A 26,706-nucleotide genomic window follows, 5' to 3' on the forward strand; every position below is an offset into this window, starting at 1 on the left:
TGACAGATCAGGAAATTATGATAAACTCCAAATTATAATTACATGTCATAAGCTTTCTAAAAAGACCAAGCACGCTATCATACGATTTCTAAAACTCATGTAGCATGAAAAACTTTCTAGTTCAGTTTCTGTTTGCGCATCAGTTTCATAATAATTCTCATTTAATATAGAAAATAGTAAATCAAAATGAAAAATTGGAGATGGTCGTAAACATCTCAAATTATCAGTGGTAAAAAGATCTAAGAAAACCATATAGTCAATTTGTACAGTTTTGACCCACAAATCAGACTTTCTGATTTAGACAGAATCTAGACCTAAAGTTTCGGTACGCATACTACTCATAGCAATTTGAGTTTTCAGAGCTAGACATACAAATTAGATATGCTAGATAATATACATTTAACAACATATCAGAAGCCCGAGCTCTAAATCCATTTCTACTTCATTTTAGACAATTAAATGTACAAACTAGACAGATTCGATCCCATTCAGATAGTCGTTTTCGGGGTCGAATATACGAGCATCAAGAGACAATTAGCACATGAGGTCTACTTGAAAGATTAAGTAACAATCATGTACTTTCTAGAATGCAAAGACATATTTTCCAGAAATCATGTTAAGTGGTCATTTGACTCCAAAGAATCGTTGTCTAACAAATTTTACCGCAAACGTTCGAGTAAGCCCAAAATGACTTTGACAAATCCAATAGCTATGATATCCTAGTCCATTTTATGTGTTTTTCAATTATCTATCCAACAAACATAAGTTCATGCATCAATTCTAAACATATAAATTTCACTTTTCAGAATAAAACATAATTACACATCGAAACTTCAATTAAGCATAACTATAGCTATACATAACGAAATCATGCGATTCTTGCGATCAAACTCAATAATTTTTCGATAGCTTTATATCTATACACTTTATATTTATAGAAAACAAACTTATCATATCAGTAGCATAGTAATTAAATTCATGATTAAACCTAGCATGCTATCCGAGCATTATAACGACTAGTAACACGTACACAAATCAAGACTTGAGCACTAGACACTCTAGCAACCCTATACATGTATAATAACAGTGAAATCTAGAAAAATAGAGTTTTAAAATCATACCCTAATCATAAATTTGTTGGTATAGATGCGTAGAGGAGAATGAGTGGAGCAAGAATATGTAATCGGGCAAGCGAGTAATCGATCCATTCTTGATCCTTGAAGAATGGTGATGGCTATGGAGTATTTGGGGCTACACTATTCATGAAAATAAGGGAGGAAAAGGATACGTGCAGTTTTAAAAGAAGGGAGGAAAAGGATACGTGCAGTTTTTGTTAAGTGATAATGAGACTAGGGCTCAAATTGTTACATGTAAGGTTTAATAAACTGGCTCGGACCAAAATAAAATGAATGGGCACAAGGGGTATGGGGATTTCTACCAAAAGTGGTCCAAGAAGAGTTTATGGACTCAATTTTTTGCTAGTTAAGTTTCTAAATGATCCCATTAAGTGTCGAACCAAAACGCGAACCGAAACGCGAATCGAATCACTAAACGTTAATTCTATCAGATTCTTAAATTAAATTAATTTCTCTTAATCATAAAAGAATTCTAATTTTCATAAATTATATAGAATAATTATTTTTCTTAATAATTATTTAATTCTTTGCTATGTGTTGTTAACCGAAAACCGAAGCTGGAACGTTAACCGAGCGTTTTAGCGAATTCTATTTTAATTTTATAAAACTTCTAATAAATTAAAAGTATTTTAAAACTTAATAATTATATAAAATAATTGTTAAAAATGAATTATCTTTATTTTCGTTGCCTTAAAAGACGTTTTTCTCGGTTTTCACTAACCATACGCTTTTCTTGCTTTTTCTAAGTTTCTCGCATACTTTTAAATCAAAGTATGAAATCAAGTAATATGTAGCACATAATAAAAATAGTATTTTCAAAAAAAAGTTCTTGCGTAAAAATTCATAGAATTTAACTAACGGTTGTTATGTATTTAACCGAAAGTACACGAAAGTTAACGGAAAAAGTCTGGTTGGTACATTACCTAACTGTTATTGAAAATTTCGTCCCAAAATTTTGGTTAGTACCATTCGTCGGTATTGCATTGGGGAAAATAGATGCGGGTACTTTCGTTTCGTGTGATGTTCTCGCTCTTACGTGAGTTTGATTTCTATATGAGGGTTCCAACGAATTCTTATAGTAGAAATTATGTTTTGTTTGAGTTGTTTCAGCTTACAGTCCAAGACGTCTATAGACTCTTCGATGAAAGGAAGTTTGGTGTCCAAGCGTATCTCAAAGTGATGAACGATAAAGTTTAACTATTCTAAGTGTTTCTTCCAGTTCCAAACGTGAAAGATATCATGATTGTTCTGCTTTAGTCTCTCGAATTCATGGTTTACAAAAACATTGTTAAGATTTTCACTCTCGTGGCGAATACTAGTGTAGTGCATGTTAGGTCCTTCACCATTGAGGCATGGGATAACAAGGTTACCATTTGCAGAAAGTATGAGCGTAATGAGAGAAGAAGTTTTCATCTTAGTGTAGCCACCCGAGCATCTTGTAGTTAGATGTTAAATCGGATGAAAAAGAGATAGTATACATTTAGTTATGTCTATTTTGAAGTTGAATAACAGTTGACCCTTTATCAGGAGCATAAAGATATATGACAATGAAGAAAAGTATAGCCTCAGATTGTGTGATAGATAGGGTCTCGGTGTTTTCAGATGGCAACAAAGAAAATAAAAGAGTCATGTAACATGGTACGCGGTGATAATAAAGTTGATCAAGCCCCATCACCATCACGAGCCATTAGAACTTCAGTATGACTTACTGTAATATAATCACGTTAATCAGGCATCATTATATTACATTAATTCATACCTCCATTCCAACATAACTCCATTAAATTTAAGAGGATATAATCGTGGAGAACGAAAAATGAACAAGGTGTATTGGGCATCTCGAAGAAAAAATCGTATTTAATCGAGAAGAGTTGTGCACCCTTTGAAGGTGTGTATCCCGAGGGAAATAATAGTTGTTAACATCAATGTGTTCAAGGTCAAACGGTGTTTCTTCACAACAGATTAGCACACCAAATTAGTGCCAATAAAAACAACGCTATGTAAATCAAAATACACAAGTGGCGAGTAGTGAAGCTTAGTATCGAGTATTAGACAATAGTAGTGAAAAGTAGCGATAACAGTAATGACCCACAGTAGTTATAGTAGTAAGTAGTGACAGGCAGTGAGCAACAGTAGTGATAGGTCGTGGTTAATTATTATCGCAACGGATAGTAATAGAAATAGATGTTAGTGCACACATAGTATACGTATAAATATATACACATATGTAGTAATGCAACCAGTAATACGTAATAGTTTATAGTTGGGTTGTAGTCTAGACTCACTAATGCTTCCTAACGACTCAGTTAGACACACTAATGAAATTCCTAGATCCCTACAACCATTAGCTCTGATACCAACTTTAACACCCTGTCAAAGTCCATTAACGGCGATGTTAACTCTGGTCCCAGTGCTTGGCCTGACTTCTATGTAACAACAAATTTCTACAAAGGAAGCAATAAGTACCTGAGAATAGACATGTTAAAAGGTCAACGGTTGGTGATTAATAGATTTGGTTTCACAATAGTAATTAAGATAAACTACAAAAGTTTCGTATTTCAAAAGTTTATAGACAACGTAAGCTCATGTTTTCAAATCTTTGTAGACAACAAACTTATCATATCAGTAGAATAGCAATTAAATTCGTGAGTAAACCCTAGCATGCAATCCGAGCATTATAACAACTAGTAATACATACACAAATCAAGACTTGAGCACTAGACACTCTAGCAACCCTATACATGTATAATAATAATGAAATCTAGAAAAATAGAGTTTTAGAATCATACGCTAATCATAAAATTGTTGGTATTGATGCGTAGAGGAGAACGAGAGGAGCAAGAATATGTAATCGGGCAAGCGAGCAAGCGAGTAATCGATCCGTTCTTGATCCTTGAAGAATGGCGATGGCTATGGAGTATTTGGGGCTGCACTAATCGTGAAAAGAAGGGAGGAAAAGGATACGTGCATTTTTTGTTAAGTGATAATGAGACTAGGACTCAAATTGTTACATGTAAGGTTTAATAAACGGGCTCGGGCCATGATAAAACGAATGGGCACAAGGGGGATGGGGATTTCGACCAAAAGGGGTCCAAGAAGAGTTTATGGACTCAATTTATTGCTAGTTAAGTTTTCTAAGTAAACCCATTAAGTGTCGAACCGAAACACGAATCGAATCACTAAACGTTAATTCTATTAGATTCTTAAATTAATTTAATATCTCTCAATCATAAAAGAATTCTAATTTTCATAAATTATATAGAGTATTTATTTTTCTTAATAATTATTTAATTCGTTGCTAAGTGTCGTTAACCAAAAATCAAAAGCTGGAACGTTAACCGATAGTTTTAGCGAATTCTACGCGTTTTAAATTTATAAAACTTTTAATAAATTAAAATTATGTTAAAACTTAATAATTATATAAAATAATTATTAAAAATAAATTATCTTTCGTTTCGTTGCCTTAAAAGATGTTTTTCTCAGTTTTCACAAACCGTACGTTTTTCTTGCATTTTCTAAGTTTCTCGCATACTTCCAAACCAAAGTATGAAATCAAGTAATATGTTGCACATATTAAAAATAGTATTTTTTTTTTTTAAAATCGGCGTAAAAATTCATAGATTTTAACTAACGGTCGTTAAGTATTTAACCGAAAATAAACGAAAGTTAACGGAAAAAGTAGGGTTGTTACAAAGACCCTATATTGCAACCTCATTAAAAAATGACACAATTGACTCAAACACACAGTTGACTCAGTTTTACTAGGGTTTAGAGGGACACAGTGAGATACAAGAATAAAATAAAAATTAGAGGTTGCATCTACCCATCTCCCCCTTGTATATCCAGCGCAAACCAAATTTTAATGACCCCAATACCACACCTTGGATCCCAAAACAGCAACATCAATGAGTTGTACTATCATGTTGACTTTTTTGATTGACTTCCATAACACTGAATTTCCAAATACCAGCAGCTACAGTTAAGAGTTGAGATTTTATGATTTTTAACCCCATGAGCCTCAATCTAACAACCTCTTCAATGTGCTCACATAAAGTGCCAACATTCCTTTCACTTTCTTTAAACAACCTAGCATTTCTTTCCTGCCAGATATGGGATATAATAGCAGCCACCACCAATCTTCTAATAATGCTCCGGATGGATTTATTACATTTCTTAGCAACCAACAATTCAAGAAGATCCATTCAGTTTATATTACCATTAATGACAATATCAATCACCTCATCAAGATCAGCTTTGTTTCTAAAATGGTCCCACACCTCTATGGCATAATGGCAGTCAATAAAAATATGATTATGGGAACCTATGAACTGATTATAGAATGCACATAGTTTAACATTATTAACCAATCAACTCTCTAACCTATCTTGTGTAGTTAGATTTTCATTGGTTGCTACCCACAGATAAAGGCATGCCTTGAAATGTTTTGGGAGAACCAAACCAATTTATGCCAGTTGAATTTTTCCTGGTAACCTTCATATCCAACCAAGCTGTACTTATACTATAATCATTTAGTTTCCCATCACTGGAAGCCCATTTAACCTCATCTATTTGATTCACATAAATGGCAGGCACAACAGAAAAGATAGGGTTAAATCTTTGAGTAAACAAATTTTGCTATCTAAACTCATTACCTTGAATAATTTCATCCATAGTTCTGCTTAATGATAACCCACTAGACATGAAATCCCTTTTGGACATAAGCTTACATAGGGGTCCAGATGGGTGCCAATGATCATACCATATACATGTATCCCTGCTATCTCCCAGTTTATGGGAAAAGTTACTTCTAACAGATTCTTTAATTCTTAGAATACCTCTCCAGCTACTAGAAGCTTCCACAACTTCACCATCCATGGCCCAAAACTTCTTGTTACCTATTCTATGCTCTTTAATCCAATTCACCCATATGGACTTTTTATTAGAAACCAGATTCCATATATGTTTAGTAATGAAAGTTTTATTCCGTAAATGGATATCTCTAATTCTTAAACCATCTTGGCTTTTGTCATAACTTATCACTTTCCAGGACACCTTAGCAACTACTCTACCCTTATCTTTTCCACCCCACAAGAAACATCTGAGCATTTTCTCAATATCATGAACCACACTCTTAGGAATAACAAACATAGGAATCCAGTAGATTTAAATGGGTGGAGGCTAGCATATTTTCAAATGAGTGACAAACTGCCCAGGCACCTCACTGCCTACAAAGCTGACCCCATCTACATTTTGAACACTCTCAATTCTATTTCTATATTACCTTATGAAAATAGGCAGTATTAGCATCACCTTCTCTTAGCCATTGAACTTTGTTTTTTTGGATCAACAGCTTTTCCTCCTCAATAATAGCTGTTTTATAGGCTTTGAAAACAACACATTTATCTTCTCTAAGTTGATTGTTGAATGGATCATCATTAAACTGCTGTTGCACCTTCAATAAATCATCCCTCAAAATAGCAGCTTTAGTGTGAACATTGCCATTAAGGTTGTTAAGTTTCCTCATTTGTTTTTTGACCTTCTTTAGTTTTGTAACCACAGAGAAAATCTTATATCCATTAACACTTTCACACCACACTTCATCTATCAGGGGTAAGAACTCAGGTTTATCAGCCAAGTGATTGTTAAATCTAAAAGGTTTTATTTTATTTTTGTCCATGTTGGGAAAAGAAATAACAATTGGAGTATGATCAGATAGATCATAAGGTTAAAATTCAGCAAATACTCCAGGAAAATGGGTAATAAGACCAGGGTTACCCATAGCTTTATCTATCTTTTTCAAAACACCTTTATCAGGACCTATAGCATGTGGTTTTTAGTTCCAAGTGTAGAAAAGTCTTGATTGGTTTATGTCTTCAATTTCAATGTCATTTACACAATCTCTAAAGGCATGCATGGGGCTGGTAACCACAGAAGGCCCAGAGCACCTATCCTCGGGGTTTAAACTCACACTAAAATCACCAACAACTAACCAAGGACTACCATTAATAATGTTATTGAAAGCAGAAAAATCTTCTGATAACTTTTTCCTTCTAGTATCATTATTTGAAGCATATATAGCAGAACAAAAGAATCTTTTATTACCATTAATCTACTCTATTAAATAGTGCATAACTTAATCGGATTGGTGCATCACATTACAAGTAACCTCATTTGGATCCCATCCTATAAGTATCCTAGTACACCTAAGCAACTAGCATTATTTGCAGCTCTATACCAATTACCAAAAACATAATCACACACTTTGTCTAACTTTTTAGTAAAAGCCCTAGTTTCAACTATACATCAGACACTACAGTTAGTATTCTTAATGAGTTTCCTAACTTCATCTTGTTTAGAGGTAAGTTTCATACTTCTAATATTCCAACATGCTAGCTTAAACATTGGAAACAGTTTTAAGGTTGGAACTATCACCATTCACATTGCCTTCGCCAATGCTCATATCAACTTCTTTCATTAACTTGCTCGTACCATCAGTTTTAGATATGACATCTTCCTCATCAGGTTCAACAATGATAATGGGTTTGAAATAATTAATGCCTTGCTTTTCGCATAAAAATTGGAAGAAATATTTTTCTTCTTTTGATGAGGCATTAACAATTAAACCCGAGGGCAGGAAATTAAGGTTGGCACATAACCTGATATATTCTTTTTGAGGCTCCCATAGTTTCCATTCATCATCAAACTCATCATCAATTTCCTCATTTTCAGATTCATCAACTAAAATGCCAAACTTGTTTTGCACACCTTTACATTCCTTCTTGTTGCCATTCTTACCAACTATACCTTTACCCTTATCTCTATTACCTTCTTTATTACCCTTAGACCCTATTCCACTAGTATTAATACCCTTTCCATTTCTATTTATTGCATTACTCTTAGAACTATTCCCACCTAGGTCACTATTCTTATTACCATTCCCACCTAATTCACTACTCTTGTTATCATTCCCACCTAAATCATTAATCTTAATGCCATTCCCTTTATTCTTATCACCAATTTTAACCCAAGCCCCTCCATTATTGTTATTCTTGTTATTGTAGGGGAAACTACTACCATTTTTATAATTGCCATTTTGCTTATTGTTATCCTTGCAGTTGCTACCACTGGCTTGCCCTTGATTTTGATTACTTGTTGTGTTTTTCTTGATGCCACCACTACTTTTATTAGGAATATGGGGTTGTTTAATAATTAGTTTACCATCAGCACTTTTTACGACCTTGTTAGTGCATTTTGCATGAGTCCCTAGACATCTACCACACGTTTATAATCAGTACTTCAGTTATTGGGTTACCATGGTCACTCATTTTTATCCAATCTATGTTTACATGCGTATACAGGTACTGCATGAAGAAGATATGGAAGTTTGACCTAGTTAGACTCAGTCAGACGTACGAGTGAAGCCTCACTCGTACGGATGATAAGCTCATATGCATGGTTGTGCTGAGCTGAGTCCTAAACCTAATCTGATGACACTTACATGAGTGAGTGATCAATCGTACGCCTGAGTTTGTTCACTCGTACGAGTGAGACGTGACTCTTACGGTTGACTTAACAGCTGAGGTATATATAGTGTTATGTCTTCATTTTAGGTTAAACCTCTCATTTGTTTCACTCAGATTTGGTAACCCTAGCCGATTCTCTCTGTGTGCTTCAAGTCCAAATCCTTGCAAAAGTTGAATAATAGCTCTAGGTGTTGATCTAATCACACAAAACTTATTGTGGTCTGACTAAATCAATCCCAAAAAGCATTTCATATTCACTAGAGGGTTTGATTCACTAATTCTGCCATTATGTGTGTCAAATATGTTGGATAGGGGTGTGCACCATTTGGTTTGAAACCATTTAAACCGAATATCGAATCGAAACCAAATCGAAAAAAACCAAACCGAATTTGAAAAATGGTTTTCGGATCGAGAAAAACCGAAACCGAATTTTAATTCGGTTTTTCGGTTTGGTTTTCCGTTTTGAAATTTTTTAATTTGGTTAACCGAAAACCGAATATAAAACCGAATTCAATTTATACAATATTAAATAAATATTTTAAGTTATTTATATTATTGTATACATGTACGAGAAACAATTTTGAATAGATATTTTAACTCTTCAAGTCAAATTCGGTTTACTTGGATTGAAATCCTATTTTAATCTTTAATTTCATAATTTTCCTTTTAACTCCACATTTTTGAAACTAATCATTTCAAGTCGATTTGCTATTCAGTTCAATTTATGTGTGTGTGCACGTTGAATCAATCAAATTTATACACACTGCTTTACAACAGTTTATTATTAGAAAGATACACTATGACTAAAACAGAGAAAGTTTTAGTTTTGTTATTGGTATTGGTTTTGTTTATTTTTTGATATAAAATACGTAGTATATTGTATTATGATATTATATAAGTTTATTTTATTTTCTAAAATTTGTATATATGTTCGATTATATATATTATTTTAGTATGATACTTACAAAGTTAATAATATAATGTTTATTTATATCGTGAGAAAAAAGTGAAAAAAAAATCGATGTGGAAGTTAATTTGGTTTTAATCGAAACCGAACCGAATTCAAATTTGGTTTCGGTTCGGTTTTGGTTTTGGTTTTGGTTTTGATATTTGAATTTGATTTCGGTTTGGTTTTTGGTTTTAATTTTTAGAATTTCAAAACCGAAAAAACCGAACCGAATAAACCGAAAAACCAAAAACCGAACCGATGAACACCCCTAATGTTGGATTCGAAGATTCAAATCATGTTTTATCATTGGTATCAGAGTGTTGGTTGAGAGAACAACATCATCCTAGTGATTTTGCTTGATTTAGAGCTTATTATTTTTAGGTTTTGTATTTAGAGAGTTTTTGGTTCAAAAAGTTATAATTTTTACGTTTGTAATAGTAATTTGAGAGTGTGTTTATGTTAGTTTAGTGCTAATACAGCTTGTGGACGAAGAAATTGGTGATTTACATCATTTTCTAGCGTTTTGGTGGTGACAGCTGCTATACGATTGAGTTGGCCGAAGAACACTCACTCGCACGCTTGAGCTCACGAGTGAGCTCATCTGCACGGTTTAGCTAAACTAAGTTTGGGTTGAAGATTTTAGGTAACTCGCATGGTTGATCACACGGTTGATCATTGAACCGTACGGCTAAGTATTGACATGTACAACGGATCACACAGTTGATCTTACTCGCACGTTTGATTTTTTGTTGCTGTCTATTGAGAAGTTAGAATCACACGCACGTTTGAAGTTGTGACACGTACGGTTGAGAACAGAAGCTAGTGACTCGTACGACTAAGTTTCTAAACCACACGGTTTACCTTTTTCTTGATAAGTTTTGTCAAGATGTTTAATTCGAACAATTATGCGTTGGCTGCACCATTAGTTCAAAGTATCACGAGTATGACTCAACGATTACTCCTTGCTGAAAGTGAATCCGAAAGCGGTACGAAATGTCCAAGACTAATGAATATGGATAACTACTCTACGTGGAAGTCTAGTTTTAAGATTTGGTCTGATGGTCAAGACACGAAGCTTTGGAAGTATATTGAATCATAATTTCAATGGCCACGTTCACCAGTTACAAATGAGTTTTATACTCTGCATAATTGCCTACTGAAGAATGTAAGGAATATAATTTGGAGAAGAAAATGTGCTGTAATTTGACAAGTGCTCTTGATGGTCCGATTTTCCATCAATTTCTATGTTATGATAATTCGTTCAAGATACGGGAAGCACTTTGTACATTCAACGAAGGAAATACTGCTTACAGATCTCGAACAGGATTAGTATTGAAAGTTGAGTTTGATCGTTTTCACTGGCGAGTTGGAGATTCTATTACAGATTTGGTTGAAAGATATCGTCATTTGCTAGCTGAACTACACAAGCATGATGTAACCATTGAAGAGAAAGATAAAGTTGTATGTCTAGCTGGAGCACTACCATTGGAATGGAATGGATTTGTGTTAACAATGAAAACTAGTGGAGAACTAGCTACTGCTACAGTGAACTCAATTATTGCAAGACTTCAGGAAGAAGAATTAGCTCTGATACCATTTGTTGGATCCCTTGCATTAGTTGCTAGGATCTTTAGATCAAGGAACAAGAATGGATGACGAATTTAAGCTTAAATTAAGTGATAAGAGATGAACAATGAAGAACATGTGATAAACAATGAACAAGGCAATAATAATCTGCTGATTATAGATCAAGATTACATACAATAAACTGATAAACGAATTAGAATAATAATTACATGAATCTAATCTAATCACTTTGTCATTTCCATAGTGGTTGAGCATCAATCTACCATGGATCCTCTCCACCATGAAGGTGAAGAGGAGGAGCACACACCTCACACATACTCAAGTGATCTTGGTGATACAAACCTCAACAAACAATGAACAAGGAATACTCTATTTATAGTGTCTGCCTACTGTCAACTCACACGCACGGTTGAGTATTCAACAGTACGGATGACAGTTTGAACCGTACGAGTGACTTCTGTCAGTCGCATGATAGACCTATATTACACTTTTGGTCACATATGCTCCTGCGACATGAGTTTTCTAGTTCAATACTATCCTAGGTGTACAACGTAGACCTAAACCTATTCTCAGGTTGTTCGACAACGATGGACAACATTATTTAGTACACTAACATATTTGACAACCATGAAATTCATGTTAAGACAATTAAGATTTAAACACTTCAAATTTCATCATGGTTAATCAAATAAAACAACCAAGAATCTAACAACACTTAGTCATTTTTTGCAACATTGAGCAGATTCGGTAACTCTTAAGTTTCTCATATTCGGTTACCAAATATAATTTTTCTTTTATATTTATGAACTAGATCAACATGTAAGATTTCCATATGCAAAACATGAGTATAATGTTTAAAATCTAATCACCAAATCACCAGATTCGGTATCATGTTAACATGCTAGATTCGGTAACATCAAAACTTCACAAATAAACCTCTAATCATGCATCTCTAGTCATATTGTCATCAATTTCATAACCAGAATCATTTTTAAACTTAGAATAATCAAATGATCATTTAATCAGTAGAACAGATTCGGTAACTGTAGCACTAACAAATTCGGTATGTACAGAATCCATTAAACTCAAATTAAACATGCAATCTAAGTCGTTTTCATGAAAGATCTACTTACCAGTCACCATTTAGACTCAAGATATTATCATTAAAGCACACAAATCTAATTTAGATAAAGATTTAAAATTTTATTTTCAGATTCGATGTTTCGATGATTTAATCATCTGATTATCTTAATCATGAAATCAATGATCTATTCTGGTTTAGAGATATATATTCAACTCAGATCTATGTATTGTAACAAACAAACTTGATTTAAATGATGATTTACCAAAGATTTGATTGAAAAAAATGATGGATTCGGTAGATTAGGCACATATTTGGTTTGCTTCAGAATTTGAAAAGTAAAGGTTTTGACTTTGACTCCTCTATTTATATACACCGAATATGGGTCAAACATGAGTCTAACCGAATTTCATACTGAATGGTCCTTAACAAACTGAATGTCAGCCCATTTAAGTATTTTCATTCATTTTAAATTCAAACTTTGGAGAATCAAGATTAATGTAATTACAAGTTTCTTATTTTTCCTTCACACATTAAAATTGAGTGAATTATGAACTTTTTGGGACATACCGAATCTGCACTATTTGGTTGTAAGATTCGGTAATATGCTAAAAATAGCATTTATTCTAGAAAAATAAAATCTTTTGGATTTTAATCTTTTCCAATTTTTAAGAATTTTACAAAGTACAAATCTTCAGTGATACCAATTGACATACAGAATGCATACTGAGATATATACAAGCTAAAGTGAATTTTATCATTTAAAACACAAGCTTTTATGAATTCACTTTTCAAAATCAATTTTCATTTTCATTTTCTCCTTTTCTCCCCCTCAAAATGTGATATACAGTGAAGTAAATCAGCATTTTGAACATTCCATAAGAAAAAATCATTAACTCCCCCTTAAATCAAGATATCAATCAGTTACCTCCCCCTTTCGTAACCGTAGAAAAATAAACCCATGGAGTTATCATTAAATTAAAAGCTCACCCTAGAAAGAAAGTATATAAAGCATTAGAGTTCAGTTGCTCCCCTTAGAAAGTATATACTCTCCCTAAATACAAGATCCCTGGTATAAGTACCAAACGTATTAAGGAAATTAAGCACTATACTCCACCATGCCTATTTGTTGAATCAAGAACTTTAGCCTAACCTCATCCAAAGGTTTAGTAAACATGTCAGCTAATTGTACTTTTGTAGGCACGAAGTATATCTCTACATCTCCCTTTTATACATGGTCCTTGATAAAGTGATAACGAATATCTATGTGTTTGGTCTTAGAGTGCTGGACCGGGTTGCTAGTAATTGCAATTGCACTTTGTGAATCACAGTATATTGGGGTCTTTGTGATCTTAAAGCCATAGTCTAATAGTTGAGTTTGCATTCACAAAACTTGAGAACAACAGTGAGCTGCAACAATGTATTCAGACTCAGATATTGACAATGAAACACAGTTTTGTTTCTTAGATGACCAACCAACTAACATATTCCCCAACATCTGAATTGATCCGATGTGGTTTTTCTATCAACATGGCAACCACCATGATCAGCATCAGTATAAGTAGTTAGATTGAAATCTGATCCATGAGGATATCAGATTCCAAGGTTAGGTGTACGTTTTAGGTATTGGAAAATTCTAACCACCGTTTTGGAGTTTGATTTCTTAGGGTTGGATTGAAATCGAGCAAAGACCGTTACAGCAAGTGCAATGTTCGATCTGCTCGCAGTCAAATACATTAGATAACTAACCATGCTTTGACAAAGATATTGGGTAATTGTTTGACCTGTAATCTAATGTATTTCATTTGAATGATAAAAATCCCATTGGGTAATTGTTTGACTTGTAACCCCAAGAAGAAATTAAGCTGGTCAAGCATGCTCATTTCGAATTTATTGGCCATAAAGTCACCAAATTCTTTTCATAAGGTCGGGGACATGCAACCAAAAATAATATCATCACCGTAAATTTGAAACAAGAGAATCTGACGGTGGTTTTTACGGATAAAGAGCGTTTTGTCAATTGTTCTACGAGGGAAGCCATTTTCCAGTAAATACTTTGTCAAGGTCTCGTACCATGCACGCGGTGCTTTCTTTAGACCGTATAAAGCTTTCTCCAAGTATTATACGTGGTTTGGATGAATAGGATCGACAAAGCCTTTAGGTTGATCAACATAAACTTCCTCTTGAAGATGACCATTATCCATTTGAAACACGGTGAACTTCATATGAGAAGCAAAAGCAAGGAAAGACGAATAGCCTCAATCCTTACAACTGGATAAAATGTTTCATCATAGTCAATACCCTCTTGTTGTCTGTAACCCTTAGCTATAAGTCGTGCCTTATTTCGAACCACAACCCCATCAGAATCTTTCTTGTTTTTAAAGATCCACTTCACACCGATTGGTTTTTGACCCATTGGTCTTGGAACTAACCTCCATACTTTCAAACGTTTAAATTGACCTATCTCTTCTTGCATAGCAACTACCCAGTTTAGATCAAGTTAAGCTTGAGCAATCAAAGTTGGTTCAATCTTACTAAGAAAGGCAGTATATAAGCACTTATTCCGAGTAGCCCTTCGAGTTGTGACTGGAGCAGTAGCATCACCAATGGTTGGAATGTGGAAGAGGTTCATGATCAGTAGTATCAAGTGTAACAACAACCGTTATTGAAGTTGAGCCATGATCCTCTTATTCTGAAATAACATTGTCTAATGGGTTTGTGTGAATTCCTGGAGAAATTTCTGGAGGTGAATCAAATGATGCATCTTGGAGCGGGTCAAGATCAGCATCAGAAGTTTGGAGAGAGGATGAAGACACAATTGATGAATCACTTGGTGTTGTATCTTCATCAATTAGACTTGGTTGTATCTTAATGGTAATTGATTGTGTTGGTGTTACCGATACGGCATGATCATTTGTATTTCGTTGAAGAGAATAAAGAGTATCAAACAAGATATCTAGTTCCTCTGTAGTTACCGTAGGAACACCCTTCTTTGAGAAAACTGAGTTACGTGCGGAAGAAGTAGTAGTCAGGTTCGGATCGGGTTTTAAACTGAGATGGTCAAAAGCCATTCCCGATAACTCATCAAAACGAACATTGATGCGTTCCTTTATTATCCTTGTTCGTTTATGATAAACATGATAAGCCACTTTATTTGATGAGTAACCGAGAAATATGGCCTGATCGCCATGAGCATCAAACTTTCTTAGGCTGTCAAAGTAGTTAAGAATGTAGCATATACAACTAAATACATGGAAATATTTAACATTCGGCGTCCACCATATAACAACTCATAAGGAGTTTTATCAAAATGTTTGTTTATGATACAATGATTTTGGGTATAACATGTAGTTGAAATGGCCTCCCCCCACATTTTTGGAGGTAGTTTGGAGTAGGCAAGCATCGTTCGTGCTACCTCATACAATGTATGGTTACGTCATTAGAATACTCCATTTTGTTGGGGGGCTCCTTGCAGCAGAGAACTTATGTTCAATGCCTTAGTCCTTTAAGTAACAATCAAGCAAGTCATTCTTAAATTCCGTCCTATTATCAGTTCGGATGCTCTTAACATGTTTGTTAAAAGAGCGTTGAGTTTTCTTGATAAACTCAATTATAATGGCAGGGGTTTCAGATTTAGTCCGCAAAAGAAAAATCCATGTAAATCGTGTATAATCATCAACTATGACATGCACATGTTTCCGGCTACCGAGGCTAAAAACCCTCATGGGTTCACATAAGTCCATATGCAATAATTGCAAAAAAGTTGAAGTACTTGGGACTTGCTTAAACAGATGATTAGTCCGAAAAGTTTACCCATTGCACAAGATGGACACGCATGATGCTTATCATATTGAAAGCTAGGAATACCATCAACCAAGTCTTTAGTTGATTGATACCCTTGTAATTCATGTGAGACATCCGGTGATGCCATAACCACGAATTTTCTTTTGTAGATCTAGCAACCAAACACAAAGTACCATTTATTGGTGCATGATCTAGATCAATTGTATAAAGTGAAGCACTTCGTTTACAAACAATGAGATCATTGCCATTGGTGGATTTCACCGAGCATTGAAGATGTTCGAATACGACCTTGAGATCTCTGTCGCAAAATTGGCTTACACTAGATAGACTGCAACCCAGGCCATCATTGTATGAGACTCGTTTGATTGTTATGACATTTTTCACATAATCACCATAACCCGTTATCGTCGCAATTTCATCGTTGCCAAAAGTAACCGTTCCTAAGAATTTTTCAACAAAATTCACGAGCAAGGATTTATCGCCCATCATGTGTCGAGAACAACCGGAGTCGATATATCACACACAAATGTCGAAACCCTGTAAACGTTAATTTTCCTAGAGTTTAGGTACCCAAAGTTTCTTGGGTCCTTTATGGTTAGTACCGACAGAAAACTTTGGATCGCACAAATATGTATCACGTAATGCATCATGCAATTTAGATTGTAAATCGTCATTCAAAAGTACATTACATGAACCATCAGCATAAGAAATCTCAAGTTTTACAGAATCATCAGAAGTCTGAACACACCGATTATTCCAAGTAGATGTTTTATTCACATAAGTAAAAAGAAATACATGAGATGGTTTCCTAGGTCGACTAGCAAATTTCTTGGTTTTGTTTGCTACTTTCTTAGTCTTTGACTTAGGTACCCATATGGACTTGTAATTCAAGTTTGGATTATAACCTGTGACACGAAAAACACATTTGTTATTTAGACGTCCAAACTTTTCACTTAACATGTGAGATGATTGAGTTTTCAAAATTTCCTCTTGATTTGACTTTCTTTGTTATCATACTCACTCAAATCGGGTTTTGGACTTGTGTGTTGTTTAGAATTCACTGGGTTCTTTAAAAGACTTTCCTTTGTATGATTTGACAATAACATCATAGGAAGTTGTTCAGTAGTATAAGAACCATCGGAATGATGAACCTTCTTAACAATAAATTGTTTTGAAGATGCAACAATTGAAACACTTTTCCCTAATTGAGAACATAAAGGATTTTTAAAAATGATAATGGGTTTAGAAGCCTTCGAATTTGTTATCCCCGTAACCTTCTTATCAATCCCACCAGCACAATCATAAACTTTGTTCACACAAGCAAATGTCATTTGTGTTATGTGTGTTTTTGGAGAATCTCGCTTATGTGTGTTAGCCTATTTTTGTAGAACTATCTTACGATTTAAGCTTTGAATCTCAAGTCATAAGTCTTCAGGATAAAATAAAACTTCACCTTTCTTAAAAGCATAAGTACATTCTTTCCTAGGAAGTGGAGGCAATTTATCACACATTTTAAGCATTTGTGCTAAAGATTTGCATCTGAGTTGAAATTCAACATTTTCTCAAACTTTGTTTATCAACTAGATGAGTCAAATCTATCTTTTCAAACTTTGTTTCATTTGGTTCTACCTTAGGTTCAACTTTTAGTTCTACCTTAGGTTCTACCTTTACATCTAAAGCCTTGTGACCTAGTCATTTTGACTTAGCAAGTTCCAACTTCTTTTCCATGTTGTCTAATTTGGTTACAAACTTGTTGGTTAAGTCATTTAATTCATGTGCTAGGTCTTCACTTATTTGAACTTTCGAAACAGGACATGCAGTTAAGACTGGTAGAGTTGGTTTTGCTTCAATAGCAGGTGTAACACTAGAACTAGGGTTTTCAAAAACATCATTTTCTAGCATCGAAATGTATTTCTCTAGCATAAGTGTAGGAATATAAACCAATCTACCACTGCAAGAAAAATGGCCTTATAGGACCACCACAAAGGTCCTATTATGTACTCTAATAGGACCTTTGAGCTGATAGGACCACTAACAAATTGGTCCTCCCACAGTGGCGTCCCAATAGATTAATAAGGGTCCTAACAACATATTAGGACCTTATTAAAAAAGGGTTTTAAAAAATATATAAGAACCCTTACGAAAGGTCCCATGAACATATTAGGACCTTATTCTAGGGTCATATAATGTGACATCTAATATGTTAAAACATATAAGTACTTTATTTAAGGGTCCTAAAAACATATGAGGATCTTTAAAAAGGGTCCTAATAGCTGAAAAAAGTTTATGAAACCCATGAATAAGGGTTCAATAATATCATTAAGGACCGTTAGGAAGTGTCTCATGAACATGTTAGGACCTTATTATAAAGTCATATAATGTGACTTCTAATATTTTAAAACATATAAGAACTTTATTTAAGGGTCCTAAAAAATATATCAGGATCTTTAAAAATGGTCCTAATAGCTGAAAAAGTTTTTGAAACCCATGAATAAGGGTTCTATAATATTATTAAGGACCCTTAAGAAGGGTCCCATAAACATATTAGGACCTTATTATAAGGTCATATAATGTGACTTCTAATATTTTAAAACATATAAGGACTTTATTTAAGGTCATAAAAAACATATTATGATTCTTAAAAAGGGTTCTAATAAGTTTATGAAACTCATGAATAAGGGTCCTATAATATCATTAAGGACCACACAAATAGGGTCCTAAAATAAGTTTTTAAAACCCATGAATAGGGTCCTATAAAATAATTAAGGACCACATGAATAGAGTCCTAAATAATATATTGCGACCTTTCAATAGGGTCCTAAAACACACAAAAAAGGTCCTAAAAAGCACATGTTAGGACTGTTAATGAAGGTCATAACATCCCAACCAAAATGATGATACCCTTTTTAGGGTCTTATAATATAATTATTTACAATACAAATGGATCGTAAAACATATATTAGATCATTAACATTCAAAAAATGAACTTCATTTATCAATAAATAAATATAATACATGATACATAATTATGTTTCAAATAACACTAAACATAAATAAGTTAATATTAAAAACAAACATAAAAGTATTTTTGACGATCAATAAAAAGCAACAAAAACATGAAGCGTATGTCACATATCATAATGCAATCTTCTCAATCTTTGAAGCGCTACCTACAAACAAAATCATTCATCTATTAGCTTTAAACATTCAAGTTAATCAAATTTATAATATCAACTCTTTAACAAGGGCGTACGTTGATGAAAGGACATGGCCTTGTAATGGAAGAATCACTAACACCCTCAATGACTATGGCAAGCATCCAGATTCGAACCTGTTGGGAAATTACGGCCTCACTAATTCCCACCACCCAGCCCAACAATAATAGTAAAGAAATAAGAACAATACACAACACAAGATTTAACGTGGAAACTCCAAAATAGGAGAAAAACCACCGGCCCCCAAAGAGAGAAATACACTATATCACAAATTGTTACAATGATATAGACGACTCTCTTAAGACAACTACACTCTCCAAAATATTTAACTAATACAACTCTCAAACAAGGGTAAGAAAGAAAGAAATAATCAAATACTTAAAGTGTATTGATTGGTGCGATTTGGAATGAAGACTTAGCCCCTCTTATATAACCAAGTCACTCACCCCTCACATCTTTCTCCCACCAATGTGGGATAAACATATCTTCTACTAGCCAAAATAAACCAACAAATCTCCACCTTTTGGATAGAAGAAGATAACCATGCTTCCACATTGCAAGGATAACCGATGTAGACGCTTCCTCGACGACAACTTCAAGATCCTCATCTTTATGCCGTTGACATTATCTCCCAAGAGACAAAACTTGCATCTTCATCGAACATTGTCTAAACCGACAATCATTGTCATCACAGACAATCATAACTCTTAACAAGAATTATCATACTCCACCATTAAGAGTATAGCACTTAGAATATCACATTCCAAGCATTTCACCTCGGCACATGTTGTTGAACAACCAGCTGAAACTTTATGGTGCAACTTTCCTGTTTGGCTTTTCCGAAAGTCCCATCAGCTACAACATTAGTTTCCACCACACAGCCTGCATCAACGCCAAACCAATGCCCATGTGTAATTGTGGAACCGCTAACGAACATCCCTTTCCACGGTGGCGCGGACACACCATGAGGATGACGTGACTTCAGAGGAATTCGTCACTCTCCGTAACAACGGAGACAATGTTAGCGTCTTTGGAGCCATTTGCCGGATTAGCTCCACCGGGACAATTAACCCTTACATGTCCAGTCTTCCCGCACTTCCAGCATGTCAGATTCTTTCTAGAGTTTCTCTTCTGCCTATCCGAACACAACACTATCGTATCTCCTGATGACGAGACCCCGTTACCTTCCAGTCTTTTCTCCTCGGATAGGAGCTTGCTAGTAACGTCTTCAAACTTCAGAGTTTTCTTCCCATACATCAAAATAGGTTTCATGTGTTCATAAGACGATGATAAAGATAATATCAACCTCAAAGCTTTATCTTCATCATCCGTTTTAACTCCAATAGCCTCCAGTTCCGAAACAATACCGTTAAGAATACTTAGATGATCTGAAATCTTTGAACCCCCAACCATACGCAGAGTATGAAATTGTTCTTTAAGACACAACCGATTTGAGATGCCCTTGCCCTGGTACAACTGCTCTAGTTTAACCCAAAGCTCTTTTGCCGTTGATAACCCGTGCACATTTGCAAGCACGTTCTTTGCAAGACACAAACGAATCGCACTTGCTGCCCTCAAATCCATATCATCCCATTCTTCTTCATCGAACTTACTGCTAGAATCACTGCCAGGAACAAGGGTGGGTTTACCCTTCAAAGCCTTGTGTAAACCGGACTGAATCAACACATCCTTGACTTGAACCTGCCATAAGCCAAAATTGATCATCCCATCAAATTTCTCTACATCAAACCTCATTGGACTGAACTTCGACATCGTATCCGTATCCTATAGACAACAACTTTCTCTGATTTTGCTCACGTTTCGAATAGCCAAAAGATGTAGCAGGTAGCCAGGACCCTTTAAATCGGAAATCCACAACTCGCCACTAACAAATCCAACTATTACTACGAATCAGAAAAATATTGTCTAACCAGATACCCTATACGATCAATAGAACTCGTTTCTGATGTGGACGATCCACTCCCGTGGCAACCACAGAGCATACTCCGACTCCTATAACCGAGACCCCCGTCAAACCTGACGCTCTGATACCAGTTGTTGGGAAATTACGGCCTCACTAATTCCCACCACCCAGCCCAACAATAATAGTAAAGAAATAAGAACAATACACAACACAAGATTTAACGTGGAAACTCCAAAACAGGAGAAAAACCACCGGCCCCCAAAGAGAGAAATACACTATATCACAAATTGTTACAATGATATAGACGACTCTCTTAAGCCAACTACACTCTCCAAAATATTTAACTAATACAACTCTCAAACAAGGGTAAGAAAGAAAGAAATAATCAAATACTTAAAGTGTATTGATTGGTGCGATTTGGAATGAAGACTTAGCCCCTCTTATATAACCAAGTCACTCACCCCTCACATCTTCCTCCCACCAATGTGGGATAAACATATCTTCTACTAGCCAAAATAAACTAACAGAACCTACATCTGCAATCTTGTTAAAGCACCTCACATGAGCCCAAGGATCATAAGCAATGGGTAGCTCATCTACTACTCATCACTAATATTAGTTTGTAGATTCTTTCTAGTATTATCTAGTTAACTTTCTAAACACCAACTAATATAATATAACTAATTTTGGGACGAACCAAGCATCGTGAAGGTCGCATTTTGGTTCCCCCAACAGTTGTCTGATTCCAATGAAGTAGGACTGCAGTGGCGGATACAAGATTTTATATTGATGGGGGCAAAAGAAAAAGAAAAAGTTGCTATAATAACTATAATTTAAAGCAACCAGTTTCACTACTAATATTCATACAAAACACAATCAAAATACAACAGCAAAACTTCACAATACATGTAAACAGTTGCAATGTAGTAGCAAAATAGCAGCAAAACAGCATCAGAACAGCCCCAAAACAGCCCTAAATTAGCTCCTAAACATCCCCAAAAGAGCTCCGAAAAAACTACGCAAAGTCTACTTAAAAAACTGCACAAAGTATGCCCAAGAAACTGCAAAAAGTATACCCAAAAACTGCACAAAATATGTCCAAAAACTACACTTTTCCTCTACGAAAACTCATCTTTTGGAAACGTTGAATTGCATCTTCATCTTTAACATTGGCAAGGGCTTCTCTTTATAGCATGTAAAATTAAAAGTTCATATTAAAATCATAGGAGTAACGTGTAAAAAGGTTCCTGTTTATGAACTAGTTTCCGGATTGACTAATTAATACACATATTATAGTTTCAAACACTTTTCAGTTGCCAAATAAGCAAATGGCAAACAATGAAATGAAACAATCTAATAAAGTGATAAGCACAAAATATTAAAACTCATATATCATACATATCATATATCATATATGAGGAAGTACATGTGTCAATATTAGTCATGGCAAACAAAATATTACTTAAACAAACTATCAAATATTGATAGGCAAATAACAAATTACGGCTAGAATATACTAGGATAAAGTACGACAGGAATCAAAAAAAGAAGCATCCGAATTAATTAACATAGATATCGCAAGCCCTAAATTAATTAAGTCAAAAGTTACCTGCTTTAATCTAAAGAAAGTTATAAAGACTTGAAAATTTTTATGATGAAGATGAACAATAACAACCCACTTCAATCGTCGGCTTCTAATTTGATACTCGTATGATCAGTCATGCGTATGACATTTTATGAGGAACAGGTGAAAGGAACAATATATTTTAAGGCCCAATCTAACAGGGATCATCAAATAAACTCTTATTTAGTGATAGGACTTCAATGGGCATGGGGCAAATCAAAATATTAAATTTTTTCACACTAATATTAGGTGGACCATAGGGGTCATCTAACCCCACTTGATCAATACTCCCTCCGCCCCTGACTGGGTCCCTAAGAGTTGCAATTTTCCTGCAGTAGTACAATAATTAGTGAGTTGCTGATTATTTATATTTATGTTGGATTACTGGTTGTATCTGAAAGTTTGTAAATGTGCGTTGAAAGCATTAACTGACACGTGTTAATAGTTGCATAAAAAGTCCTCCTGATATTCACATAACTAATAACTTAACATCTAAAATGCAGCTGTATTTCAAGACTTTAACCGATATAATCCTACTTTGATCCCGAGTAATAAGATTAATCTATGATGTTGAACGGTTTAATCAATATTTTGACTGATTCCCATTGACCGAGGGTTGACCAATTTTTAGACAGATTATGATCAGAACAGACCTCTAGTTACGTACTACATATTCCAATCTCCATTCATAAACACACAAATTGTTTATTTACATATTATCACTCTTAGTCATCTACGTCTTAACTATTCCTAACCCAAAAAGAATCTGCAAGATTTTGGCTTTTCAAAAAAAAAAAAAAAAAAAAAAAAAAAAAAAAAAAAAAAAAAAACTACAATAAACTTACATAACTTCAAGGTAACAACTACTTTCAGCTCTTGCATTTTGTCATGAAGAATCACTGTATGATAACACTTCAATAAACTGATTAGTGTTGAAGAAGATGATTATTTTCTTTTAGCGTTGAAGAAGATTATCCATTTCAACATCATTAATTAGCGTTGAAGAAGACGATTCTTTTCTTTTAAGAGGGTTGTCCATATATATCAATTAGACAAATTTATAAACAACACTTCAACTGACTTACTGAGTTTAGGACACTTTACGTAAAGAGCTATAGCAGCAATACATTATGCATATGTCAAAATAAATATTGTATGCAACATAACATGGTAGTCCTGAAACTAATTAGTTGATTTCTGTTAGATTCATACCAGTTTGTTTCATCATAAAGATCTTAAGCACAAACTTAGGTACCATATAGAAAAACTTCCTAGTACAATTCATTTAGATGAACCCACCAACTCATATCACTAAAAAAAAAAAAAAATGAGATAGTATTTTCTAATGCACATTTAAACAGTATTCGCAAACGTGAAATGAACAATTTCCCTAAATGCTTAACTGAGCAATCTGCAAGTCAAAAAATAGGAGATAAATAATAAAGATAATGGATTGATGAGAGTACCTTCAGTAACTCCATTTCTTCTTAAGTTGGACAAAACTTGACAAGATATTCAGACCTAAACGAAATATATTTGGACTTGTTTGCGTGATTCAAACCGAACCAAAAGCATATGCAACAGAAAAAGCATATGTCGATGGGATCGATCCAGGAACTGAAGTAATACCATCTACAACATTACAATAACAAACAACAGGTGTAACTTATCAATAACGACAACAACAGCATGAACCAAATACAGACAAAAGATTTAATAAAAATTCAAACAACCATATCATTAGCAGTCTGAAAAGAAGCAGATGTATCAGCAACAGAAAAACGTTAGACTCATAGGCAGCACAATATACCTTCTCCTATGAATTTGAAAATTGAATACAAGCCTTAAGTCAGCCAACGGTCTCAAATCATAGATCTCCTGGATCCATCCGATTGTTCGATAAATCAAAATCTCTCAACGATTCCAAACCAGCTTCAACCAGAAATTACAAGATACCATATATGTGTTGTAAGTGCGTAAACTTCTGAAATAATGGCGGATGTGGTAAACGGCCACTGCTCTCTCCCAGATCTCGTCCATTCGCAGATGATAAATTAAGTTTCACGCTTAAAATATATTGAAACCCTAGCAAATTTGATAAACCTAATAGCTAACAGATGATAGTATCGACCCAATTTCTGCTTAATTTGATGATAAGCCGCTTGAACCCTACGATGGTGTTTTTTGCCCTAAATTTATGGCCTGATGATATGATAACGGAGCCCGAGTCTATCACGCAATGGTTTGATTTTGGTGGTGATAATAAAGTTTGGATAAAAGGCGGGTATTGAAATTTGAGGAAGAATTTGAGGTTTTGAATTTTATGTCAATTGTTTTAGCGGGCATCTCAATCTCAAATATTGAGTTTAAAATTTTTCATGTTTCAGCCAAGATTGATTTAAAATATTGATATTTCTTTATTATGTTAGTATATATATATATTAGATTAGATATTAGAAGTATTAGATTAGATATATTAGATATTAGAATAGAATATTAGATTAGATATATTAGATAATTAGAAATTAGAAGATTAGTATTAGATGGATTATTAGATTATTAGATTAGAATTATAATACATATATTTTAGCATCTCAAATCTGCTTCTGTGATTATACTAAATTTTTTTGTCACATATTATCAATCATATAGAAATCTTTTGTACATATTAACGAACAAAACTTTATAGTAACATTTTTCATGTTTTAGAAAATATTGAACTGTTGATTATTATGTTATTAGATACTACATATATTTAATACTACAAATATTGATTTCAAAGTACACAATCATTTAAATATAGTATTTATGTAATTTTACATGCCATTATTTTGGTGTGTTTAAGTGATCGTAATAGATATATGGTAGTTTTGCTTTTGTCTTTGTATAGGTGATTGATGTACTTGTTTGGAAAGTTAACTCTAAAACATCCTTGCGTGATGGTGATTCGGTGGTAGTTCAGTTGTTTGTTTCTGTGACTGTTCAACTATGACCTAGTGCTGGTTCGTTTGTGCGGCTGGTAGTTAGGTGGTGGTTTAATTGTCGTCTAGTGGTCAGGTTGTGGTCTAGTGGTGATTCGGTCGTTCGTTGGTCCGACAAGGGTACGTTGGCGATTAGGTGGTGGTAATTGATCTGAAGGTGGTTCAATGGTGGTTTTGGTTGTCTGGTGGTGCTCCGGTGATGGTTCGCTGGATGTCCTTTGGTGGTTCGATTGTATAGTTATGGTTCGGTTGTTCGGTGGTTAATGATACACATAATGATTTGTATCGATAAAACACATTCTTTCATAACTTAACGAAGTCTCGTCTCGAATTTAACCGGCATAACGGTCCAGGAGGGAATGCATTGTCTCGGTCATACTTAAGCAAACCGGCCAAAATATCATTCAAGTACACATCCGGGAAGAAATGATGTCCCGGATAAAAGCTGGTCATGACTTCACATAAGCCCATCCTACCCGGACAAGTGAGTCATACACCGGTACCACCTACCCGAGTACAAATATATCGAAGAGGTTACAAACTATATTGTCACGTCAAGGTTTACTCAGCCAAACACACTAATCACACGACAATCTCCACATAATACTACGGATAAATATATGAACTGATTGCAACCATACCCGGTCAGGAGAACACTGTGAAGAAACACTTGGAATAAACATCGCGTAAAGTCCTTCCACCTAACCAAGAGTGAATACATTCATCTGTCACATCATAGTTGGATCTTCCACATTATTCCGGAATAACTATACCATTCTGGAATAACCATACCACATCAAGGCTATCACATAGTTCCGGAACAGACACTTGGTTCCGGAAGAGACGCTTGGTCCCGACACAGACACTTGGTCCTGCGACAGA

General features: G+C 34.6%; 1 long non-coding RNA gene across 1 annotated transcript; it reads right to left on the bottom strand.

The window, feature by feature from the left end:
• Positions 1 to 19,205: 19,205 nt before the first annotated feature.
• LOC139874059 (uncharacterized) lies at positions 19,206 to 21,822 on the bottom strand. The gene is made up of 3 exons (XR_011767767.1): positions 21,750 to 21,822; positions 19,334 to 19,411; positions 19,206 to 19,250 (listed from the first exon to the last, which is right to left on the bottom strand). It is a non-coding gene; the product is annotated as an uncharacterized lncRNA (long non-coding RNA).
• Positions 21,823 to 26,706: the final 4,884 nt, after the last annotated feature.

The sequence above is a fragment of the Rutidosis leptorrhynchoides genome, chromosome 1 (genome assembly GCF_046630445.1).
Source record: "Rutidosis leptorrhynchoides isolate AG116_Rl617_1_P2 chromosome 1, CSIRO_AGI_Rlap_v1, whole genome shotgun sequence".
Classification (NCBI taxonomy): domain Eukaryota; kingdom Viridiplantae; phylum Streptophyta; class Magnoliopsida; order Asterales; family Asteraceae; genus Rutidosis; species Rutidosis leptorrhynchoides.